This window comes from Marmota marmota, unplaced genomic scaffold (genome assembly GCF_001458135.2).
Source record: "Marmota marmota marmota unplaced genomic scaffold, marMar, whole genome shotgun sequence".
In the NCBI taxonomy this organism is placed as follows: domain Eukaryota; kingdom Metazoa; phylum Chordata; class Mammalia; order Rodentia; family Sciuridae; genus Marmota; species Marmota marmota.
Genome location: NW_025999949.1, coordinates 25865524 through 25884610, shown reverse-complemented (window position 1 = coordinate 25884610; position 19087 = coordinate 25865524). Strand labels below are relative to the sequence as shown.

At 41.1% G+C, this 19087-nt stretch overlaps 1 long non-coding RNA gene across 1 annotated transcript in view; it reads right to left on the bottom strand.

Annotated features, from left to right (window-relative positions):
* Positions 1 to 4465: 4465 nt before the first annotated feature.
* LOC125616554 overlaps positions 4466 to 19087 on the bottom strand; it is a 36360-nt gene continuing 21738 nt past the window's right edge. The window contains exons 2-4 of the long non-coding RNA XR_007347248.1: positions 15630 to 15799; positions 13306 to 13453; positions 4466 to 6915 (exon numbers count right to left, since the gene is read on the bottom strand). This is a non-coding gene — a long non-coding RNA (uncharacterized LOC125616554). The remainder of the gene's footprint in view (positions 6916 to 13305; positions 13454 to 15629; positions 15800 to 19087) is intronic.

The window sequence follows — 19087 nt, the reverse complement described above, 5'->3', positions numbered from 1 at the left end:
TTAAGAGGACTTATCTGTTTTGTATGAAACATTCATTTTGTGAATGTCCTGAAAAGTGTGATGGTGAGATGGTGCATTAATAAATAAGAAAAGTGATAGAGATAAGCACTCAGAGAGATGTAGAACTTGTAGCTTCTTAGACCTAAAATAAATTCTGAACATTAATGTCCTATGAATAAATGGTGACTCAGAAAGACTAAATAACTAAGCCACATAAATTGCTTCTGGACATAAGTGAATTAGAATTCAAACCACTTAGTCAATAATTTAATGCCACTTACCTGCGTCATACTGATGATAATAGAATTCAGATAGGTGAAAAACTAGTAAATAGTAAAATAATTTTACACTTATGCAGCAAACCAAGAAAACAGCAAAAGAAAAGTTGGATGGAGTTAATTGTAATTCCATCCACTAGCTCCACATAAAAGCTAGTCTTGAAATTAAAAAAAATAAAATGGTATTGCATTCAGATAGAAGAAATTCCCTGGCAAGGCACACAGATGGTCCCATTTACTCTTCACAATCAATAGAGTATGTAGGTATTACCAGCTCATTTTTACAAATGAGTAAAAAAAAAAAAAAACCAGAAAATTGAGAATCAAATAAATTAAATGACATTTTCACATTATTTACTTCTGAAAGTTGAAGAGCCAAGGAAAGTCTCAGTCTCCACAACTCCTAGGGCCATTTCCAAACACAGTGTTAGGTTGGCAGCCTCTGATGTGAAGACCCACTATGATCCCTGACTGTTTGCCATTATGGATTTGTTTTTGAACTTCTCCCCAGAGGGCAAGTGGAGAGTTTCTGGACCTTTTCCTTGTTTAGCACTTTGTAGATAAATAATTTTCTTCTAATAATTCCAAATGCAGTGTCCTGAAGAGCTCAAAGCCATATGTGGAGATTTGCTAAAGTCTCTCAATTATTGAAGCATGTTCCCATGAATGAATTAAAAAAAAAATACTAGGTCAGATCAGTGGTCCATTCCACCCAGTGCACAGAACTAATGCTGACAAAAAAGGATCATTTGTCATTTGTGTTCCCTGATGTCAACTTCAAAGGATTTAGCAACTGCCCAAGCAGGTTAAGCTTGTTCTAATTACAAACTGTAACTCAACCATTCATCATTTTAGCACAATCCTTTTAAAATTTATTGGTATAGATTTATGCAGATTTTGTTCACTTCTGTGTTGGTTAACTCAAAAGTGTTTATTGGGTACCTTTGGTTTGCAAAGAAATTTCTGATATATCAGATCCCAAGATGATTAAAACCTGCTGCTCTTCCAAAGCTCAGGTAAACAATGACAGTTCTGTAATTACAGATGGGTTATGACGGCGAACAGCAGAGAACACTTTAGAGTCACACTATGGGGACTGCATTTCCTTGTTAGGAGAGGGATTCTTCAGGTGGCCACGCCCCTTTTATACCAGGCCTCAGAACAATCACACGTGTTGCACTAACACCCCCCTGGAGCCTGACCTGGAAGCCCCCCAGCCTGAAGCAGAGCCACCCTTCCAAGAGCAGGCAAATGGTAGTGAAGTCCCACCACCGTGAGAACAAAGGCTCGCTGTTCTTCAGTCTTGTTGGAATCTATTTTCTTTTGTGGAACATTATTGCAACAACAGCTGACTAATACTAAATATAAAGTCCTAGCACATGAAAGAGTCTCAATAAATGGTAATCCAATTGTTCTTTTTCTACTGGTATTAAGTCCACTGAAAATTAAATGTGCATCTGAGTGAATCTGTCTGTACTCTATTTAAGCAAAATATGCTACTATTCCATTACAAAAAAAGCATCTACTACCCCACTATGGGGGAGAAATTCAAGAGAGACTCATTATCATGCCTAGAATCCACTTAAACATGTAAGACATTACCAGGTCAAGTATAGGAACTGTTGTCTGTCATGGAAGGGAAACTTAATAAATATATTTTTGGTGTTCTCTCAAATGAGAAGGAAAAGATCCTTGGGGACATGGGGAGACGTGGCTGGGCTCTGCATTAGACCCCAGTGGTTTTTCCTTTGCAGCAGGCCCAAATGTCAGGTTTGAGTAGTGAGTTGGATCAGGTACGCAACCATTTGTCCACTGATAGAAGCTATTCTAAGTCCCCCCAAAAGGAGAAATAAAATTCTTATAACCCTGCTCTAAGAGACCAAAAGGACTTGGTTTTAATTTTGGGCTTTCCTTTATTTATGAGAGAAATTTGAGTATTGCAAACTACCTGTCACAGGTAAGTCTGCAGCTCGTGAGTGCCCACGAGCTGGCCTGGCATTTGGGGTCTTAACCTTGACCCAAGGTATGCCTTGTCATGCTCAGAAAAGATTCATGGGGACACTGGCACTTTTTGCTTATGCTTCAAGTATGTGCTGAGCACTTACTTAGTGACAGCAAAGGATTTAGGAACAACGTTGTGAAGAAAAAAGAAAAGGAAATTAGCAGCCACTGAGGGCCATTCATGGCATCTTGGTTCTACACTTTCTTTTCTTTTCTTAAAAATTAGAGCACTAGAGTTATACGTAATAGCTGACTTAATCCCAACATAATCATATGTGCATGGAATTTCGTTTCAGCCCACAGCTTCCCCCTCTTCCTTCCTTCTCCCCTTCTCCATTCTCCTTCCTCAACTCTACTGGTCTCCCTTTAACTTTCTTATTTATTATTTTGGATTGGTTCTTTCTCCGTATACATCAGGATGACATTCCCTGTGATATATTTGTGCATGATCAGAGCATGATCTTTTGACATCACCTTCATTTCCTCCCTTCTCCTGTTCCTACTACTTCTCTCTCAGTCTCCTTCATCTACTCTACTGACCTTCCCTACATCTTCATGACATCTGACCCGACCCTCCTTCTTTCCCTTATTTTGCTCTAGCTTCCAAACATAAGAGAAAACTCTCAGCCCTTGATATTCTCGGTCTAGCTTATTTCACTTAACATAACCTTCTCATTTCCACCCATTTACTGGCAAATGCCATGATTTCATTCTTCTTTGTGGCTGAATAAAACTCCATTGTGTATCTATGCACCAAAGTTTCTTAATCCATTCATCTATTGACAGGCATCTGGGCTGGTTTCATAATTTGGCTACTGTGAATTTTGCTGCTATAAACATTGAGGTGGCTGTATTGTCACAGTATGATGATTTTGGTTCTTTTGGATAAATACTGAGGATCTACATTGTATTTTCAATTCTCACAATAGCCCTATATGGTAAGTAAATTTTGTTTGTTTGTTTGTTTGTTTTATATTTTAGAAAGTGAGAATGCCTAGTCTCAAGGTGGTGCTTTGAGTTGGGCTTCCTGGAAACAGACTGTCCCAGAGAACTGTGTGTAGGAGGTTTATTGGGAAATGCATTTGGGAATCAACCCTGTAAGGAAGGGTGGAAGCAGGACTGGGCAGAGAAAAATAGGTAACTCATGATGTGTTCAATGTGTTTATAACAGAAGCTTTCTGGAATTGTCACAGATTGACCAAGGGGGCTCAGAGACATCTGAGAGATTATACAAAGAGAATTATTAATTCCTTATTATAAATATCCGTGTGGGAAGAATGTCACTGATTTGTGTTATTTACCTGTTCATACATTCCTGGATTCATTCATTCATTCACCAGCATGCAGACAGCCCCTATTACATGCCCCAAAGTACACGGGCTGATGTATCAACTCTGAATATGGATAAAATGTACTTTCTGTCCTTTGGTGGCCTTGAAATCCAGCTTTGTGCATGTCTAAGTAAACGAGGTCTTTTTAAAAGTGAATATATTTACTTTAAAACTTAAACCAAATTAACACAAGGACGGACCTAATCTCCAAACTCATTTTCCCTCAAGTCTACAGGAAATCCCTCAAGGACAAGAAGACACTTGTATAACCAACCCAAGTGTTCTCTTCCCCCATGAAAACCACTCTTTGTGGGCAGGAGCTAATTAAAGAGTACACTCTGCTGTCTCGTCCCCTGCTTGATGGATTTGGCTCTGCTCAGAGGCCAGAGGCTGGCTTGGATTGCTTCTGAATTTGCCCTTGCAATCTCTGTACTTCTCTCTCTGCCACAGGGAAAATGATGTTCTCACTGTGAATAATAACCCCTTACATGAAGTAACTGAAGAAAGTAGATTGGAAAATAAAGACAGCTAAGTAAAAATGTCATAATAGGTAAGAAGCTCTGCCAGTATGCTTCCACTGGGACCCTTGGCCCATTATCCATCAATATTTTGGGCTTAAAGTAGACAATGTAATTAGTATGACACCATTTGCTGAGACCTCTGTGGACATGAAAAAAACCACAGTTCTGGCTTGAGAGCATCCGTGCCAACAGAGCAATATAAACCAAGCATCCGTAGCTAGAAATGCTTGCCAGAGACAAGCTAAGCTTCCAACCAGTTTGAAGCAAACAATGCACTCCAGCATATGGACTTTTGAATCTATTGTTCCACTTAGGAAGAAACTCTGGGGGTCTGTCACTGCTGAACTGCTTGGAAAACGACAGTCCAAAGAATAAAGAATGATCTAGTATAAACTGAAGAAGGGGGAGTTGACATTTGAAGTGTTACACTGAGGTTGAATTATGCTAATCAAATTTCTTAGAAGCACCCAAAACAACAAGTTTCATTACTGAAAGAGAACCAAAGAAAAACCCTCTGGAAACTAAAAAAAAATAAAATAAGACTCATTCATGAACTCTTTAATTCGTTCACCCTTTCAGCACTGTGTATTGAGCACCTACTGGATGCCAGACACTATTCTAGGAACTGGAGATGTGGTAGGAAATTTTTTTTTTAAGTTCTCATTTCCTTGGGAGAAAATAAAGATGGGTAAATATAATATTACAGACTGGGAAGGACTATGAAAAAAAATCAGACACTATAATGTTTGTATGGAGAATACTGGTGAAATTAAGGATTTTTAGATGGAAGATAAATATAGACTTCTCCAAAAAAGTATGATCTGAAAAATCTAAAAGAAGAAAAGAATCCTTCCTTCTTTGGGAACCTATGGAAAGCAAGAGGGGACTCCAGGAAGACAGCAGCCAGTGCAAAGGCCCTGAGGTGGAAACAAGCTGGGCATAGCTAAGGGAATTCTAGCAAACCAGCTCATAGTCTGCTTCTGAAGCTGGCTGACCTGGCATATGGTCTCTGAAAGGAAGAGTTGCCTGTTCCTAAATTGTCCAAAGATATAGACAGCTCAGGAGGCCCCCAAAACTTAGAAAGCAAAATGGAGATTGACAACAGGCATGATTGGCACAGTCACACCATGGCACCGTTGGAAAAGCAGCACACCTGAAGTCACATGTTCCCTTTTCTAATTCAGATGCTGTCTCCTGAGGAGGCGATCTAGGGACAGCTCCTGTTCTGTTTAGAGCCTTGACCCCTTTCACAAGAAACAGGAAGGCTGAACTGGATGATCCCCAGGACAACGTCCCCCCACACTCTCCACGGCCGGTGCCCCGGCTCTTTCAAGGGCAATGCCAATGGACAGCCTTACACGGGATCTGGGGCGAGCCCATCCCATAATGTTTGGGTTTTGTTTGTTTAGGTGAAAATAATTAAATTAATTATCTTTTACACAATATCCAGCAAGCAATTTTTTGAGTGAGATGAGTAAGGGAATTAGGAGACTAACCCTGATGGACAAGGGAGATAGAGGGCGGGCGTGGGTCTCTCCAGTGGATGAAGAACACCACCCGCCTCTGCGCCAGGTGGTGGCTGACGACATGGATTTCTGAAGTGCGAAGATTTGGCTCGTTGATCTTAGGAACCGATTACAGATTGTCAGGAATTTTTTAATAAGGCAGATAATTGGGCTAGATGCATTTAGAGCATCCACTGAATGATGAGTACGTCTCCATTTTCAGAGTACTAAAGAAATATACTTAACTTTTAATTTAATTATCCAGATTAGAGGGAAGGTCACTGCCTTATTCTACAAATGAGCAAGTAGAAACTCAAAGTAGCCAAGAAAGTAGCTTAAAATTACTGATTTCCAACAAAGCCAGGACTAGAATCCAGGCTTCTTGATTATAATTCCTGTACTTTGAGATGTGTGTAATTGAATGATATTATACATATATTTAGTGAAATATTTTCAGAGCCCAGGTTTCTTTCATATCAACAGGTTTCTATTAACCAGAAGAGTTCTTTTGTGTGAACTTACAAGAACAAAGGAGTTCAGCATTCCCGTTCCAGGGTACCTTGGGTGGGATTGTACCCCATCCGGGAACCCTCTGGACATTCAGTATACAGCCTGCAGAGCTGTGTCAGCCTTGAGACTGAACAATCACTTTTTGATCATTTGAGAATGTAGTGAATTTTACCCTTTTTGACGAAATAGCAAGAGGAAAAAACATAATAAATATTATGCACGCTCCACTTTTTGCTTTCCAATGTGCTGAGCTATTTCATAATACTCTGGTTGCTCTAAAGAGCAATCTTAGGAGATGTCAGGACAGAGATTGATTGGGAGTTGAAGATTCAGAGAGACATTATGAGCATCCCATCTTCTCACAGTCAATAATCGGAGGAAGTGGATCTCCATCTGAGAACTTCCAAAGCCAAGCGCAATCACGTTCTTACCTACTCACCAGAGAAACATAAGCCTACTGGTTTTATTATTGCTGTTGTTTTTCTTGCTTGAATTCTTACAATTTCTGGAACAAGACTTTAAAGAGTGAGTTCTCAGAAGGAAGTTATCAGGGGTGAAGTTCAGCTGTGATCTACAGGTTTCATTTTTCCAAGGAGTCTTTGTTCTCCAACTGGGGTGAGCCAGTCCATCTCTCCTCCACATGGGGAACTACTGTCTGCAGGAAAGGAGGTGAGACCCAGCCGCACACTCCATCTTATCAATGTGAGGATGTGGACCTGTCCAAATGCAGAGAAAATGACGATGCTCCTTATGAAACACATGTGTGTCACTGAAAAACAAAAGCATCTTCATCAAGAGTTGCTCAGTTTTTGGAACACAATGAAAGACTTTGAAAAGTCATAATAATTTCACCAACATAAACTGTTACATTTAAGAAACAAAACTCCCCCACACTCTGTATTGTGTTTATAATGCCACATAAACATTGGCCAAGAGCCCATTTTTTTACTTTTGAGCTCTTTGTGTTGGTGTCCTGGGAAGAATGAGGGACATATGCGGTGCTGTAGCCTTCTTCAGTGTAGGACAGGATAATCTGCATTTCAGCGCAGAAAACATGGGAGGAGACATTCTGCTTCAAGCAGAGAACTTTTATGTGGAGTTTCCGCTAGCTCACGGAGAACCTTGCCACACTTTTCAATTGCTGACCACACTTTTCAATTGTGTTTGGAAGTGTTTACATTTGAAATGTGTCAATAAGCTTGTGGTCAACCTGTAAATCTTATTCAAACCTGTTGGCCTAAACTCAGTGGCTCCAGTTGTATCATTGCCCTCTGCCCAGGGCATCTGTCTGGGCTCCAAGTCCTACACCTGGTTGCAGTGTGCAGGGCTCCTGGGGGTGCAAGGAACTCTCTCTCTCTCTGGGAGGAGCCCCTTGGAGCAGGCATGTGGGAAGCCCTCACGTTCTCTGGGCCTCCCATCACCCTAGGCCTGAATGCTTCATCCTCTCAGCTCTGCACCCCATGTCCAGGGACCTGAGTGCCATGCCAGCTGTTGTTGGGAATCCCACGAACCGCAAAAAGGAATTTGGAGAAGACATCATGGCCACTTGGAGAAACAGACCCTGAGGATCATGGGAAAAAAATATGAGAGAGAACAGCTACAGACTTCTTTCAGATGCAAAGCCAGACATTTATTGGTTTAAAAAAAAGAAGAAGTTTATATAGAACTGTTAAAAACAGTTAAAATAATTTCTACCAGCCAAACTCATGTTAGGCAGAATATTTGCTCCTTTTTCTCTGAAAGCATTGATAATCACTCTTCTTATGACTAGGACCTCAATCTGAGAGCAGAAATGATGACTGTTTGTTTTCTTTGGCCTTTTGTGGGAAGGAAACAGCAGGCCTCCTTTGCTCCTCCTCAGTCTCTAGGGCCAAAGTCTTCCTGATGTCCCCAAAGGACTTGGACTGACATGCTTTAACAAGACGGCGATAACACTTCAATGTATTAATAATCTTTAAGAATGGTGATAAGTGCATTCAAGAGCATGGGAGATTATGTTCTTTACAATTGAAAATTTGAAGCCTGTGTACTCCTCCTTTTAGTTATGTGGAGAAAGCTTTCCATTGTGAAGAGAAATTCAAAAGGTGCATTTTCCATCCACCTTGCTGGGACCAGCTGTTTAAATCCGCCCTCGGGGCATCCACTGCAGTCCACGGGCCCTTTCAAGGCATCTGCAATCTGTTGAGAAATACCTGAATTATTTTTGAAAATTGATCTGTCAATATAAGTATATAAATAGCAGGCACTCTCTTTGACTGTTGGCTTCATCCTTCTAGTGATGGTATATTGATCAGAATAAGCTGCTCAGTTACAAAGTAACTGTGTTCCCAGGATCAAACCTTATTGTTTGGGAAATAGACAGGCAAGGCTCGCGCATTGACAAAGTACAAGGTTACATATGGTATTTGTTGATGGTGATTTTCTGAAGAGAATTAACCCAGAACAATTTGATAAAGTGAATGCGTACATAACGTGCATAGTTAACCATAACATAATGGCTGAGGGGAACAGGTTTGGAGTTAGATCACCTGGGCTCAGATCCTGGCCCTGGCATTTCTGATCTGTGTGCTGCTTGGAAAGAGTGCGGAGAGCCTCCATTTTGCCACTGAAGGCTAGAAGCTGCCGTGGGCTTATTATGGAAATTCATGAAGATTAAATGTGTGAAATTCCCAGCGAAGCTTCAGCCATCAGAGAATGTTAGCTAAGACAGTTTCCCGTGACTTAGAAGAATAAAGTCTGACATGCTAAAGCCACTCAAGAAAATTCACAAGAATTCACTCCTCCTGGATGATACCCAAACCCCTGATTTGTAAAAGCACATGTTGATGAAAAAAGAAGGAAAAAAGCCCTGATTTTACAATTTGAGATCTTGAACAAATTGTTCATCCTCTCTGATTCTCTGTAGAAAGGAAGAAGATGATGTCTCTTTCACACTTGTGGAATAAGGACAAATGAACACTGTATGCAAATTGCCCTCTACCATGCCTTCAAGGAATGCAGAAGGTACTCATAATCAGGAGTCTCCTCATCCTCTTTTCCTGTCCTCAGACTCAGATGGCACATTGTTTTAATTCGTCTAAATTGAAGATGGGAACAACATTTTGCAGTGAAGTTTTAGGTCAAGGCCATCGGTTCCTAAATCTAGTGCAAGGAGCCCTCCTTTGTGGAGAGATTAGACGGATTTCCATCACAACGTAGCCTCAAGCTTCATTGGTGGAGAAGTCCATCCTTCAGAGGAACTTGGGCTTTGTGCTCAAGTTCCTGTCTTGTGGCCAGAGGTGCTCTTCGTTGATTGGAAGGACACTGACTCTCCCATTTCACATTCACGGGCTTGCCAGATGGTGGCTGGGAGAAAGTTGGCGAATCTGAGTCATCTTCCTCAGACTCCAGACCTGTCTAGAGAAACTGTCGCCACCCCCTCCCCTATTTTATTGGAAATGCCTGAAGGTGTAAGCTGTCACTGAGTAAGTTTCTCACCCAGAGAATCCAGTCTCTCTTACTCTTGATTCACACTGTTCTCAGGAAGCCAACTGACAATTTCTAGTCAAATTAAGTGGACCAATCAGGGATTTTAGTTTGCCCACTGTTTTGCTAGATTTTAATAAGGTAAGGTGGTGACTAATGTGTTCCAGTTTCAGTCTGGGACAAGATAACCCTTCCCAGAAAGCTGGTTCACTTTTTTCAAAGACAAAATTGTGTTATAGAGTTGAAAGATCAGTTAGGGATTTCCACTCTGGTCGGAAGTCTGGTAAATGTATGCTAATTTTCAAATACAGGATTGACTTGTACTTCCCTAGTGCAAGGAGATTCTGTTTTGAAGTCAATGGAAAATGATTTCCTCCCTAGTTAAAAAATAATGCATTCACTTATCTTAAAAGTGAAAGAGTCAGAAACTAGACTTCCTTTTAAACTTGAACCTGTCAGGCCACAGGAACTTCCTTAGCAAAATGTCTTTTTTTATTGCATATAACATACAATAAATCCTTAGCGTTTTGACCAAACCAGACCTAGCATTAATGTTGTAATGTTGAATGCCATGATATTTCTATTCAGACTTCTCAGAAAATTTACATCTCCTGGGAAAGTATTTGAACAAATTCTCCACTCTATTTCCAGGATGTTACTCCTCAAAAAAGTTCAATGGCAAAGGTCTGGCTTTCAGACTGCCTTAGTAATCTAGCTTTACAATGAGCCTGAATGCCTTCAAGGACATGTGCTAAGGACATGTTCTGAGTTACTTAAGCATTTCTATTGTGGACACCTGCTATACAGAATTAGACAGCACATAGTGGTATGTAGTCTTGGGGTGTGGACTATTTGCTTCTTCACAAAGTTTGCCATAACAGTCTTCATCATTACGAGAAATTGGTTTTCATTTATTTGCCTTGATTTTGCTTTTCTCAATGCAGCTGTTCAGATTCAGCTTGAGCTGTGCTTGCAGGCTCTCCCTGTGTGCCGAGCACTGTGATTAGCCTTTCATCTGTCAACTCATTTCATCTTTGTAGGGATGGTTGAGGCACACGGTCCTGTGTCTGGAGCTTCAGAGGTTGGAATGACTTGCCAAGCTCACTTAACTCTGTGGCCCCGCAGTCACTTAGAAAACTAGCACAGCCAGGGTTTGAACTCAGCTCTTTCCAAGTTCCCCCTAGATCTACTTTGTCAAAATTGTATTGGATACAATGTCATCCAACTGAAAAAAATAACCCCAAAATTCTGTGATCAAAGTAATTCGAGAAGTATGGAATGAAATAAAGTTAACTGTTTTCTTAAATATAAAATTTAAAAAAAAAATACAACAACTTTATGGATATATAATTCACATATTCCACACTTCACTTGTTTAAAATTAACAATTCCATGGTTCTTAGTACATACAAGGAGTTGTGCAATGACCACCCAAATCAATTTTAGATCAATTTAATAAAATAAAAACAGAAACTCCATAATATAAAACTGTCTTCGAACCAAGAATGAGGCTTCATATGAGCCAAGAAGTGCCTGTGGCTGGATTATGTCCCAAATGTTTTCTCAGTTAAATCCTTTCTATAAGGAACCACACTCAGAAGACTCAACAAATGTTGGGAATGTTGCTGTGTCGTATTTCAAGCTTGCCATTGTGTGCAGTGTGCAATTTTCTGAGCTTCTTACAGCATGTCAGAGTATCAGGGCTCCTTTAGGTTTGCTGCACATCCCCACTGTTGAAGTCATTGAGGCATAGCAGAGGAGACCTGGCCCATGCCCATGACACCATCAGAAGCCCACAGAGGTGAGAGCATGCTGAGTTTATCTGAAGCAGTTCCGCTCATCCAGGAACATCACCAGGATCTTAAGAGCATGAATTTGGAAACGTGCTATGAGGTGAGCCTCAGAATCCATCTTCCAAGGACCTAGGTTCCAAGAGTCACAAAGGGACTTTATGTGTTTCATTTGGAGTTTCTCTACTAGAACTTCATAAGCATCAAAGCTCTAGAAAACAATAAACACCTGCCCTTGTTTTTGACTATGTATTTGAAGAAAAAAAGTTATTTATTTAAGTGAATTCAGTACAAACCCAGCTAACAAGGGATCCAGAGAAGGGAAATTACACAAATGCACACAAAAAGCAGTTTCTAGATACAAAATTGTACCAATATCCATTGAAGTGAAGCAAAACTTCCTGAGTCTTCGAGGTCCTGCACTTTCCACAAACAAATTTACCATTGGGCTGGTTCATGCAGATTTACCAATGTAATGGGAAGCGGAAGTCACAGCGTGCAGAGAGGGCGCAATGGGCAATCCCTTCAGCATTTATCCGTTAACTGTTGTTAACAGCCAAGCAACAATGTGAGCAAAGAAGGTGAAGAATGACTAATCTCCTCCCTTTGGGTTATTGCATTCACTCTGAAGATGTCACTGCAATTGCACTTGTTTCTAGTCTGCTGAGGTGGCTAGAAAAATTGATATGCTGCTGAAGTTTCTTCCACACCAAGGGCATATCAAGTCTGTTTTCTGTAGAGCATGTGCATGAGCAATGGGCAGTTCTTTTGTCATGATCGCTGTTGAAATACAATCCTACTCCCTGTCAATCTTCTGCAGCTGTGGGCTCACTCTCAGCCTCTTTCCCTTCCATCAATCATCTCGATACCATGTAGGATCATATCCCCGGCTATCCTAGGAAATGTGGCCACTGTCTGTGTGAGATGACTGCCAGTTCAGCTTTTGTCTTTATCATATGTCAACTTTGAGGATACATAGTTACACATAAACACCCATAGAGCCACATACAAATGCATCCCAAGGTGTGTATCTTAATGTATATGACATATGTTAACACATGTTAATGCCTACTCATGTGACCTCATTTATCCATCATCCACAGTGAGCTGTGGTGTTGGTACAGAATACTAGACTTGACCTGGCCATACTATAACAATGAGATATTTGATTTTGGGTAAAAAACTTAATTCTCTAGGAGGTCAGTTCTTCATTTGGATGCTGAAAATTCCTCACTCATACCTCCACAGCACATCCTTTCAGTGACTTCATTCACTGAGAACAATTTTGCAAATTGTGGCAAACAATATATTTTTTTAATCTTAGTCATTGATTGATTGATTCAGCAAAAGTACACTGTGACTGTCCCAAGAACACTGGGCAAGGTCTAAGGGGCCCAAAATTAGATCATCTCTGTGATTTTGCAAGGACTTCATATTTGCACACAATGAAGCACGAGTTCCTTGATGGCCTCTCGGTACCATTCATCACATCCTTTTTCTTAGAACCTATAATGAAACCAGAGTCAAGGTGCTTTCTTTCCCCTTTTCATTTCTTCCTTCTCAACTGCTTTGGCCACCTGAGTCCTCCATACAATCTCTAAGTGTGGCATTCTTGAGGTCTTGGTCTTAAGCCACTTGACTTATTTTCTCCAGCACAATCTTATCTGTTGACTTTAAATTTCATCTCTGAGTAAGGACCTCCAAAAAGTATATCCCTGGGCTTAGGTACACTTGCTTAGATTCAAGATGGTTAGTATAACTTACCTGTGTTCACCCTGTTTCCATAGTGCAAACCAGGACTTGACTTGCTTTTCAGCAATCTGTTCCCACCCTCTTTCCTCATCCAAGAATTGCCTCCATTCAAGGGGCCTAACTGACCAAAGCCTGGCCACAGTCACTCATACCTCCACAGCACATCCTTCCAAAGATTCCCCCATCTCTGACTGCCACCATCGCATCCGAAGCTACCAGCATCACGCACCCACGGGAACTGTGGCAATGAGTTTCTAGTTGGTCGGCTAGAGTCCTCTTTCCCAAAAGAAACTGTTCTTTCTTGAAAACAAAACAAAACAAACAAACCTCAATAACTTGTGTTTGCATTGGGCAGAACCAGAAAACAAGAAATCTTTAGGGTGGTATTTCAGGCTAAGAAGACCCCATGACCTTCTCCTATTACCAGTCACTTCCAGTGTCACCCTCTTCCTGACTTTAGTCACTTTAACGGCTTTGGGGTCCTCAGAAGGCAACTGGTCTCCCGCCTCAGGCTCTTGCCCTTGCCTCAAATGGCCTTGATGCCTTTTTCAAACCCATATATCCCTGGGCTTAGGTACAGTTGCTTAGATTCAAGATGGTTAGTATGACTTACAGGCGTTCAACCTTTTTCCTCATAGAGCCACATACAAATACGTCTTCATTTGGCCATGAACACACACGCCTCTGAGACCCACTGAATGTCACATCTTTGTAAATAAGCTTGCCCTGACTCATCTGTCAAAAGTGGAACCCCTGGTTTTTCTTTCTCACGGGGCCTGCACTTTCCTTCATGCCATATATAATGATTGTAGATATGTATTTATATGTACGTATTTTCTATTCATTTTTCCCACTTGAGAATACATTCCATGAAAGATAACACTGGGCTATTTATATTCTTGAATACCCAGCCCCTAGGACAATTTCTGGAGTATACTACAGATATAGAAAATATTTATAGAATGAATGAATTAAAGAATGAAAAGTATTTTCATCTCCTAAGTAATTGACACTTGCCTTTGAAATAACAGTTTTAGTTAAAATATTTTGGATGATAATTTTTATTAATTATGTACTTGAGTTCTTACAGCAAAGATATATAATTTTCTTGATTTTATAGGTAATTGATGAACAAAGTATTAAAAAATTCATTCATACAGACAAGGCTTACATTTAAGGTCTAAAACCAAGTGGACTAGCATACATTACGAAAACTTGGCTTTATCACAGTTAATTAGAACATAACTCAGGGGTTTTCGTTTGACTAGAAATTCAAAGTGAGTCAACAGTAGAAAATGGCTCACAGACATTAATATAGACAAAAGCTGTATTAGTAAAACTATAGATGCCAAAAGAAGATAGGTAAAAGTTCAACATTGCTCCGAACCCCAAATGCCTATTCATTTAAGGGTACCGACATTGAAAGGCCATGTTCAAAGGCTACAGGGCATCAGAGGAAGAAGACTGAAGGTAGAGAGGTCATCTCATTGTCCTTCTGAGTTTCTCCAGCCATCTCTGGATAATGGTGGACCCCTGGCAATATTTCTCCCTTGCATTGATCCATAATCTCTTATTGGTCACTGGTTTCCAAATCTATGTTACTTTTTTAGACTCTCCCCAAGCTCCAGAAGCTCGAATGCTGAACATCTCTCCCTGGTTATCTTGTAGTATTTCAAGCTTAGGGCATAGGAGTGCTTCTCCCTAATACAGCACCCCTTCATTTCAGTAACATCCACTGGTCCCTGCACTGAAACCTGAAATTATTTCTGTCTTCATCTATGTGTGTTGCTAGAGCAAAACACCATTGACTGGGTAGTATATAAACAATTCAGATCTACATCCGTAGTTCTTGAAGTTGGGAAGTCTGATATCAAGGTGACAGCCAGTTGGGTGTCTGGTGAGGGCCAGGTCTCTGCTTCCAAAATGGGGCCTTGGGTAGCATCTTGACAAGGCTGAAGGGAGAAAGACCAAACAGAGTCCTACATCATTCCCTCGAGTTCTTTCCTAAGGCACTAATCCTGTCCATAGGGGTGGGTCACTCATGGCCTCATTGCCTCCTAAAGCCTTAGTTCTTACTGCCATTGCCTTGGATTAAATTCCAACATAAATTTTGGAGAGGACCGCTTCAACTCCTTAGCAGTATCACAGTCCTTTTCCCACAGCCTGCAAACCTACTAAGGTGATGCCCTGTTTTTCACTTTGGTCAAGAGCACCTGTCTTCAATGGCACATTCTCTCATCCAACTACCAACTGCTAAGAATTAGGAAAACCCAGGATTAAATTGCTGGGATTTTCTAGCAAATAACAATCTGAATGTGCATGGGGCTTGCTTGGTCCACCTATGGATGCGTAGGATGGCTTTGAACAGTTGATCTAGGATGTTCCTTCTCTACTGCGCTATGGCTCTATTAGACCAAGCGGTTCCCACCACCATGCTTGCTAACGCTGCCTGCTCCTATGGTAAAGTCCTTTCTACCTGCACCGATTCTCTTTGCCTGGAGGATGGCCACTTCTCCTATAGCTCTCATCCAAGGTCTTTTTCTCCAGGGAAGTCTGGGCTGCACTTCTTCAACTGTGGCTGCCCAGCTGTCTTAGCCCACAGCTGTTACGACATATGTTAAGCTGTGCTGTGATGATTTGCATAACCTGGATGAGTCAAAAACACCAAGAGTTTTCATTAACGTAGAATCTAAATGTCATGAATAAGTACTGCATTATCTGGGGAAATTCCAAGGCCCCCCCCAATATCCCTGAGTATACTGAGGAAGTGGGGGAGGGTTCCTGTCTTCCTTGTCCCATTCCATTCTGAACTTGTACTTTGGATTATTAATTTCTAAGTCCCAAACATCACATTACCTCATCACTGAACTTACCCCCACAATGGTGGCTATTATATGTGTTAGTCAGGTTTTGTTGTTGTTGTTGTTATTATTGTGACTAAAATACCTGAAAGGAATAATGTAGAGAAGGAAAAGTTTATTTGGGGCTCATGGTTTTAGTCCATGGACAGCTGACTCAAGGGCTCTGGCCCTGAAATGAGAGAGACATCATGGCAGAAGGGCATTGGAGAGGGAAGCAGCTCAGCTCATTGGAACTTGGAAGCAGGCAGAGAGCAAAATACATTATTTTCAAGACACACCTTCAGAGTGACCCACTTCCTCCAGCCATGCCCCACCTGCCTGTAGTCACCATCCAGTAATCCATTCAAACTTTAATGCATCAAACTGATAAATCCAGTAGATCACGTTATGGCTTTTATAATCTAATCATTTCACCTCCTGACAGTTCTGCATTAACACATGAACTTTTGGGGGAGATACCTCACATCCAAACCGTAACCATATATTTAAGTCACAGTTTTCCCACCCATGAAAGGAGAAGTAAAGGGATGTGTTCTTGATTGTCAGGAGTTTTAAGTGAGTCACATAGAAAAAGCTCCACCCACGGAGGTTGCTCCTGTTGTCACCATCAACATAATGAACAGGTGAAAGTTGTTGTTTTTTTTGTTTTGTTTTGTTTTTGTTTTTTTTTTGCTACATCGATGTTCATNTTTGAACAACCAACAATAAAAAAAATAGACTTTATTTTTTCCTTTAGTTTTTGGCTCACAACAAAGTTGAGTGGAAGGTCCAGATTTTCCATGTCCACCCTGCCCCACCGATGTGTGCCTCCCTCATTATCAGTGTCTGTCCCCAGAGTGGTACCCTTGTTACTCTCAATGAACCCAATTGACACGTCATCATCACCCAGAGTGTAGATTCACATCACAGCTCACTCCTGGTGTTGCACACTCTACAGGTCCAGACAAATTCATCGCCACATGTGCCCACCATAACAAAATAGTTCCAGTGACCCTGAAGTCCTTTGAGCCCTGCCCATCCATCCTCACTGAGTTGCTTAACGCCTCGCTTTTGCAGAGGCTGGCTTTGAACCTGTGATCCTCCTGCCTCAGCCTCCTGTGCTGCTGAGATTACGGCATGTGCCACCACACCCGTCCTCCTTCTGCTTCTTATTGCAGAGTTTTGTCATTTTTTTTTCTTCTGCAGGAATCCCCACACCTTGAGGACTGAAGTTAGGATCTATTCATCTAATGAGACCACCGCTCTTGCACAGAAGATCTTCGTTAAACGTTCAATTACTGAAACAGGAGAAGGCTTTCTCTTTTCTGCCTTCCAGTGTCCTCAGTGTGTCTTGGTAAGCAGCTTTCGGGGACATACTCCCTTGTGTTTATATGTGTGCATGTGTCTGTGTGTATATGTACTTGTGCATGTTACAAATAGCAACAATAGCTATGTGTATTCGGGACACTACCTGTACATTATCTCATGTATTATGAAAACACTCTTAAGTTGTGTATAGTTATAATTATTGCTATTATTATTCTTACTATCTTCATTTTACTAATGAGAAAACTGAGGCTCAGAGCACTTAGGTAATTTGATTAATTTTAAAATAATTAGGAATGGGAATGTAGCTCAGAATGTGTGAGGCCCTGGGTTCAATCCCTAAAACCACACACACACACACACACACACACACACACACAATCATTAATTAGCACAATCAGGAATTATATCAAGATAACTCAACTGTGAAGCCTGTGGTTTAACTATTACACTGTACAGATCAAGGTATGTGTTAGTTTTATCACAGAGAAGGGTTACTGAAGAAAATCGGCAGTCCAATGCTTCTAAAGACAGAAATGGGAGAGTCTTTTAGATCATATCTAATACAGAATAAGTTAATTAAAAAAACAAAACTCTAGTGAAAACTTAAAATCTTCTCAGGAAACTAATCATTACTCCCAATCATTTCGTGGAAAAAAAAAATCAGTGAATGAAACTCCATACCCAGTCTCAGGAGAAAGAAGAATATTGCTCAAAAATGTCATTTTGTCATCTCTTCACTTTGACACTTGGAACTGCACTGACATTTTGATTTACAATGGAGTAAGCAAAGGTAACCACAAATCCCAGTTTAGCAGCTCATTTCCTAAAACAGCAGCTCTATGCTCCTGTTTCTCTGATCTGGGTGGGCTTAGCCAACGGGTCAACTTCTAAAATCTGAATGGCAGTAAGCAAGCGATAAGGCAGGTCAGTAATTCCTGATAATGTGTCTTGGAAATTAACTAAAATAAACGATCAAAGAGAAAAGAAAAGGAGAAAAGTCTCAAAACCCCCAAGCTCAACATGGAGGCCAACCTTGATTTTGAGCTCTAGACCGTAAAGGGGCTGCTGGGAGGAAAGCACCCTTGAATTTCTTTGTGGAAGAGGCCTAACGGATCTTGGAGATCACGGAAGACTCCACATGCCCTGTTTTTCCCAAGATGCAGTACGGTGCCCACTGCAGGCACTGCCGGGGAATCTCATTTGGCCATGAACTACCCCTGTAGCCTGTGCAGTGATTTCTTTGAGTTTAAACATCTTGCAGGATTACATGGGACAACATGCTGTGAATAAGGTCATTGTCCTGTTTGAGCACATGGGTAAAAAAGCTGAGGTCCCCATGTTCAGCACTCTGTGGCCTCTTCGCCACAATCTAAAATTTATGTTCTCTTCTAGTCACTGGTTGAATTAAAGAGAACGTTCCCACAAAGGGCCTTCACTGGGCCCCAACTGGACTTCCTTCTCTCCCCAGGTAACATCATTCCCTTTGACCCTGGGGGTCAACCCAATCCTTTCACTATCCCCCTCCACTGAAACGGTCCTCTTCAACTTCAGAAAAACAAAACCACCATTCTCACACTTCAAAGAATGTAAGGGTCGGTCATTTATTTCACAAAACAAATGAAAGCCATCACCTCCATTTCCTGCATTATATCATACAAGTCTTTCTCCCACCTTTAACCACTTAATCGGGTGGCCTTTCCCTTCTGGAACAGGCCAGACTCCCCACCGTCTCTCCTTCTCCCCGAGCTAATTTCTATGACCTTTG